Here is a 7,096-nt window from a genome sequence, read left to right on the forward strand (position 1 = left end):
GGGTCCAGGAGCCTGGGTTAGTCCTGCTTTTATTGAAGAGGTAGAATGGGCAACATTATTTTTTGAACCTCAGATTCTGTATCCATAAAGTGGGGGTAACAGACGTATCTCACAGGGTTGTTGTGAAGATCAAATGAGTTAATGGATAAGAAAGGGTTGTGTAAAATGTAAAGTGTGATGCAAATGTGAGTTTCTATTGTGAATAAGATTGTGCTCGTTGGTGAAGGTTGGGCTGGTGCATTCTATTCATTTGGTCTTGGGGTCCCGAGGTCCACTGTGAGCTACAAGTGAGGGTGGGATGCCCAGCAAGACCCCACAGGTGATACCCAGCAGAAGGGGAGGTGGAAGAATGAACCTACCCCCAGCGCCTGTGCCCAGCCCCTCGCCTGGCCCTTAGTGTACTCAACAAATGCTTGTTGAGTGAATTGATAAATGGTGTTTTGGAGGAGACATGGACAGAAATGAGTAAGGGCAATGGCATGTGAGACATTTTAGTGGGAGAAATTAGAGACAGGGTGGCTTAAGGAAAACAGCACAAGTTTGAGAGCCAGATGACCTGGGTTCAAAGATTCAGTTTCTTCATCTGTAAATGGGGATAATAACAGTCGCAGGCAGTTGCTATGAGGATTAAGTGAGATCATGTGTATGAGGAGGCTGGCCTTTTATAGGCACCCAGTAAATGGTAGTGGCGATGATTACTATGATTAAGATGGGAGGGTGTTTCTACCTCCTAGCAGAGACTATTCAGAGGCTTCCGGCCCTTCACCGACCCATAAGGCGGGGTGATCTGGCTCTTCCTCTCCACCTGTTCCAGAGTCTGCATGGGTCTGGTTGTCCAGGTGGTTTGCCTGGGGGGCACAACGAGTGGGGAGCATGACCGCCCCCCATAGGAACCCGAGCTCCAGACCTTGCTTCAGAAAAAGACTTATGGTTTGGGGAGTCTAGCCCAGGCCACTAAACAGACCACCTGCAAAAAAAAAAAAAAAAAAAAAGGGCAAAAATTTCAAGGGGGGCTGAATGAAAAGAAGAGCCCTTTGGAAGAGGAGGTGATGGGAGATCTTGCTTCCACACCAACCAACAGACAGCGATCCCTGAAGCATCTTCCTAGGCTGCTTTCAAAGGCTCTAACTTGCAGTAGTGTGTTTGCGGAGAAGGGAGTTATTAGCATCTGATTCCGCTGAACCCTACTATCCCAGCTCTCCTCCCCGCGATTTCCCCACTTCCTCAGTGGTACCTTTCTTCCTGCCACCCAGCCCACCCCCTTCCTTGTTCCTGTCCTCTCCCTCCCCCTCAGCCTCCATTCAGTTGTTCATCAAATCCTGTTATTTCCCTCCTTCCTCCCTCCCTCCCTTCCTTCCTTCTTGTCCTTCTGTCCTGTCCATTGCCTCCATGCCTCCACCCACCCCGTCCCATCATCTCCATCTTCAAGTCTTATCTCACACCTGGACTATTGCAAAATTGATTTGCTGGTCTCCAGCCATGCCCCTTCAACCCAGCCTAAACTCCCTGCTCCGAAACCTCTATCTCCCTCATTTCCAGGAGGATGAGACCCAAACTCCTTATTTTGGCATTTTTGTTTTTTTATCCTCTGGCCTCGTATTGGTGGATTCGGGAAATCTGTTGGCCGGGTCTCTCCACACCATCCGGGCTGGTCTGTTCTGCACCTGCCAAACAAGCCTGGGTGTCTGTTCCCACTTTCCTCCTTACCTGAGGTGCCCTGACTCGTTTCTGCCTTTCTAGACTTGCCCATCCTTAAGACCTGTTGAAGTTCCTCCTCCTTCCCTCTCCTTCCTCTCCAACACTTTTCCCTCCTCCTTCTTGCCTATGAAGCCTTTCCTGACCACCTTGAAGAAACCCTGAAGGATTTCTCTTTCTCCCAGGATCTCCACGTGCACCCCTCCAGCCTGTACACTAGTGTTGGCTTTGGCCATTTTTCCTTTGGGAGGAAAGCGGCAGGGGTGGCGGAAGTCCTTCAGAGAGCAACAGGTAGGTGACTCAGGACCAGTCCTGCCCCTCTGGGCAGGCTCACAGACAGATGGGGCGCCAGATGCTAGGGAGTCCCCTCTGACACAGGCTCATAGAGGAAAAGCCTCCTCTGCGTTACTGGAATACCAAATCTGTCTCTTTCCCATGCCCTCTGCCCATCCAAGAAATAGGATGCTGAAGGGGAGAAGGCTCTGGGAGCTTTCATAATTCTGAGTTTGCGTAAAGAGGAGAACCCAGCAGCCAGTCAGAGTCAGAAAGCTTTGTGTAGAAGAGAACTTGAGGACCACATTCATCCAATTGTCTCATTTTGCAGATAAAGAAACTGCACTTGGTTCCAACTCTGATGTTCCTATTGGAAGGGGTTTCAGAACTTCCAGGGACAAAGCTGATCCCAGGACAATGTTTTCCCCTGAGTGGCACCCAGAATGCCCCTTTCTAACCACCGTGGCGACCTTGCCACCCCAGCTGATGAGACAGGACCTCTGAGTTCTGTTACTCCTCTTGAGGGCTCTGGTTCCCTCCTGGCCTTGGTTTCCCAGGACTATGATGGCCAGAGTTGCAAATCTGCAGCCACAGGAACTGCCCCAGCTCCTGGTGAGGAGGTGCCCTCAACGTACTTCCTAATTCCAAGAAAGGGGTTGAGGTGGGGTGGGACGTAGAAGGCAAGGTTACTTCATCCCCAGCCAGCCCTTCAAGTGAGGACAAGAGGTGGCGGGAAGAGGGATGGGAGTGGTGGAAAAGGGTGAGTGGCATGGTGGGGAGGAGGGGTCTCAGAGAACTAGCAGGGACGGGGGTTCCAGGGAATCCTCAGAAAGGGTGTCTCACAATGCTAGGTTAGGGGCGGGAAAGTGGAAGAGGGAGCAAGAAAGAGAGCCAGGTATAGGGAACATAACAATCTGATCCCCAGTTAAATAAACAAACAGCCCTGCTAGGTGATGTCAGCATCGCTGGAAAAAAAAGTCAAGTGCCCTATTGCCAGAGGTGTGTATCTACGAGCCCTGCCCCCACCATCCCTCCACAGCCTCCCATCCCCCCACCGGGCCAGGGATAAATAGCAGGTGCTATGTGATAATACTGAGAAACAAAAGGGTGACCCTGCCCCTCCTCCACTGTGCAGGGAAGGGGGGCAGGTCCCAAAGAGCTGGAGGGACTTAGAGGAGGGGCTGTGAGGTTTAAGGGGAGTAGGGGGTGAGCCGGGGAGAGCAGAGGGCAGGAGATGTGGGTGCATGGACCATTCCTATGCCCCGGCAGGAGAGTGGGTCAAATCTGGAGCAGAGGGGATGCAGGGGTCCTGTGAGGTGGAGGAGCTGGGAGAGGGGAAGCAAAGAGAAAATAGACCCTGTGTGGGGAGGGGGACACAGGCTGGAGCAGATCCCTTCCTGGGTTTCTCCAGGATTTCTCCTCCAATGAGCTCATGCCAAAGAAACCCCTGGTACCTCCTCCCAGTCACATTTCTGACCAGGTCTCTGTCAACACCATCCAAATATTGTAGGCAGAGATGGGCTGTGGCAGAGATGGGCTCAGGCAGAGACAGTGCCTGAGTGAATGCACCGAAAGGCTCGGAACGGCACCTGGCCGTGGGAAGCATGCAATAAACTCCGACTATTATCATTACTGCCATGATTCCAGAGGAGCCTCTTTCCTGCTCTGCCATCTCTAGCGGGCACTCTGCCTTTTCTTGGCTTTCCCTTTTCCATCTGCCCCTGTACCCGCTGCCCCATGACTTAACTCCTCCAAATTTTCCCAGGACTTGATGAGAGGAACAGCAGAAAATCTTGTCAGAAAAGGGTAGAACATCGGGGGAGCAGGACGATGAGGGGCCTATTTGTGGGTTTTGGTCGGATCTGGAGGCGATGCTGTCACTGTGGCCCAGGCTGACTTCCTCCCTCAGTCCTGCATGTCGGGGAGGGGGTTTTTGACGCACGTGTGCCAGGTACAGGAACAGCCCCGGCTTGGCCAACCCACCCTGGCGTCCTTATCACTGGTTCCTAGCCAGCTGGTTGCTGTGTTCTGGGAAGAGGAAAAGTCACCTTGAGGTTTCCCCTTTGCTCTAGCTGCTGGTTGCCTCCCTGCCTCATCCAGGGTGGGGGCCACAGGGGGCCACAGGGCAAGAGCAGCCTCTGAGTGACCCAGGTGTGAATGTGAGGGGGACAGACAAACTGGCTGGGGTCTCAGTGGGAGACCACATCCCTGGCAGGAGGAGGAAGGATGTAGAGGCCTCTGCACCCCTAGGCTTTTTTTTTTTTTGGAGACGCAATCTCCCTTTGTCACCCAGACTGGAGTGCAGTGGCACGATCTTGGCTCACCGCAACCTCTGCCTTCTGGGTTCAAGCGATTTCCTGCTTCAGCCTTTCTGGAAGCTGGGATTACAGGTGTGTACCATGACACCCAGCTAATTTTTTTTTTTTTTTTTTGTATTTTTAGTAGAGACAGGGTTTCACCATGTTGGCCAGGCTGGTCTCGAACTCCTGACCTCAAGAGATCTGCCCTCTTCGGCCTCCCAAAGTGCTGAGATTACAGGCTGAGCCACTGCACCCAGTCCCCCAAGGCATTTTTAAACACTCCTTTTCCTTCTACTGTCCCTGTGTTTCCAGGGCAAATCTCTCCCCGCTCCTCACCCAGCCTAATTTCCTTCTTAGTGTAGGGGAGGATGAGATGTCCCTAAGGTGTCATAGAGACCGCATCCCGTGTAGAGTAGAGATTCACTGATACTAACCCCTAAATCCCCACTCTTTATCTCCAGGTGGACTCTCCCTCCCTCTGCACTTTCCCTGCTAGGGATGGGTGCTGGGCTGAGGAAATAGGCTTCAGAAAGAGGGATCAAGGCTAGACTTTGAGAATCACTTCCTAACAGCAAGACTGACAAGGTCATGGGCTCCCTGGAATGGGCACTTGAGGTTAAATTCCTAGAAGTCTTTAAGGAGACTGGGGCTGCTTTCACTTGGAAGCAGGGCCTGGGCAAGGAGACCAGGGAAAGGCCCAGCTGCTCTGGTCCCAGAAATCCAGGCGAAAGCCCGGAGAGGCATCCAGTAAAGATCAACTCCCCTTGAAGGGGTGGCTCTGCCCCTTCCATCTTCCAAGTAGGGACCCCGCAGCCCGCAAAGCTTGGTCAGTGTTGAGCTGGTCCTCAATTCCCCCAGCCAGTTCACGGGGGTCAGAGTCTGGCTGTTTAGTACGGTTTAAGAGGCACTCTTGAATACTGGGTATATGCCAATCTCCGGAAGACTCTGGGCATTAAAAGATAAAGAGGCGTCCGTCTCTGCTCCAGGGTTTATACAAATGAGACTCAGAGTGGGTGGCTAGCTCTGGAAAGTGCCTGGGAAGGCCATGCTTGCAGTGGAGGTGCTGCTGGGCCATGCTGGTCTCCATGCGGCCCATGCAGGGTCTTGCCGGGTTCTGAATGCCAGGGCCAGGATGAGGGAGGTGGGGGAGGACCGTGGGGCTCTGAGAGAGGGTAATCTGCATGAGTGAAGTCACTCAGGGGGAAAGTCCTCTCTCAGTCTGCCCACCTGGGGGGCTGTGTCACTCCAAGGTCTTCTTTTGGTGCTCAGACCCTTGAGGTCAAGTGTAAGGGGCAGTTGATGCTGGAATAATCAAAGCTTTGCTAGGTCTCAGCTGGGGACCCTCTGGGCTAGTTTTGAGGAATGAGGGCACTGCCTGAGAGTGGCTTGGAACCCCTTGGAGCTGCAGTATGAAGGGTTTGGAGGCTGAGAGCCTGGGGAGCTGCCGGCCCATCCACCGTCCTGGCCCAAGCCCTTCTGTGTTGAAGCATTCACCAGGGAGTCGGGCATCCCAGGTCCAGCTACCACCCACCCACCTACCTGATGGAGCTGGTCCCTTGCTCACCCTCTCCCACTCCTCGGTTTCCTCCCCCTCCACCTCTTCCAACTTCTCAGGACTAATGGAGATACATGGGATTCTGTGTAGTCCATGCTAAGTTCCCTGAGCTGGTGGAGAAGTAAATGAGTGAAGGATGATGTCTAGGGGGTAGAAGGAGGGGAGACAGCCGTACAGAGTAGGCTGGTGAGTCAAGCATTAAGAGCTTTTGCCTCCAAGACTTGAAAAGAAAGGGAGAGGAGCAGTCCACAGCTTCAAAGGCTGGTGCAGAGGAAGGTCTAACATTTTCATTTCCCTAGGAGGCCTTGCCTCACTCTGTTTTGGGGTCTGGCGGCCTCCTCCACCACACCTTCACCCTACTTGCTCCCTCAGCCAAGCCCAGCCTTGCAACCCAGGTCCTTACATGGACCTGAAGACCCAAAGGGCATCTCAGAGGGGAAGGGCTGGGAGGCTGCTCTCAGACTCCAGGAGCCACAGTGTCCTTCCTACTTGTGCTCAGGTTGGCAGTTGGTTCCTGTCATCCCTCCTCTCATCCCTCCTCTCGGTACCCCTGGTGCCCGCCCTCTTGCAGGGATGACCCCAGCCCAGTGGGGTGGGCTGGGCTGGGTGGGGCTTACCGGTGGGTGAGCAAAGCCGGCGGCTGGGCAGGGCTGCAGGTGTGTCTGGGGAGCGGGCAGCCGAAAGGTGTTCCTGAGGTGTGTGAAAGGGCTCTGCTCAAATAATCCAGGGAGGCGTTTATAAATAACTTTTCCTCAGGGCCACTGGGTGAGCCCCGGCTTCTGATTGGCTCAGAGGGGAAGTGGTTTTGAACACTACACCATAGCTAAGCCTGAGGAGATAGGAAAAGGAGATAAGGGGGAAAAGGTCCCAAATGAACAGCCCTTTTTTTGTTTTACCTGGGCAGCAGGGCTGTTTGATGGGAGCTTGGCACTTCCTAAATCCACCCCGAAGACAATAGGTCACATTCAGCGGGGCTCCTGCCCCACAGGCTCCCCCAAGGCAGCCTGGAAGGAGGGGGACGAGGCAGAGGAGGGGACAAGGCAGGACAAGCTCCTCTCAGCTTGCTGTCCTGCTGCTTATGGGGCTGGGGGTCAGGCCAAATAGCCTCTTGGACAATGGGAGCTATTGAGGCCACCCGAGGGGTGTGCTCTTGGGGCTGCTTGCTTTGAAGATTGGAGATCTAGGGGGTGGGAAGACAGTAGTCCTCTGAACACCCCTGGGGAAGGGGAAGAACCATGTCTGAGAGGCCCTGGGAGCCTTTATGCAGTTTTGA

General features: G+C 53.7%; 1 protein-coding gene across 3 annotated transcripts in view; it reads right to left on the reverse strand.

Moving 5' to 3' along the window:
* SLC26A9 (solute carrier family 26 member 9) overlaps positions 1-6,535 on the reverse strand; it is a 30,393-nt gene extending 23,858 nt beyond the window's left edge. For all 3 annotated transcript variants that reach the window (XR_010585152.2, XR_012432311.1, XM_045395936.3), the window contains exon 1: positions 6,441-6,535. The gene's annotated coding sequence lies outside the window, so the exon portion shown is untranslated. The remainder of the gene's footprint in view (positions 1-6,440) is intronic.
* Between the last annotated feature and the right edge of the window lie 561 nt (positions 6,536-7,096).

Source organism: Macaca fascicularis, chromosome 1 (assembly GCF_037993035.2).
Source record: "Macaca fascicularis isolate 582-1 chromosome 1, T2T-MFA8v1.1".
In the NCBI taxonomy this organism is placed as follows: Eukaryota; Metazoa; Chordata; class Mammalia; order Primates; family Cercopithecidae; genus Macaca; species Macaca fascicularis.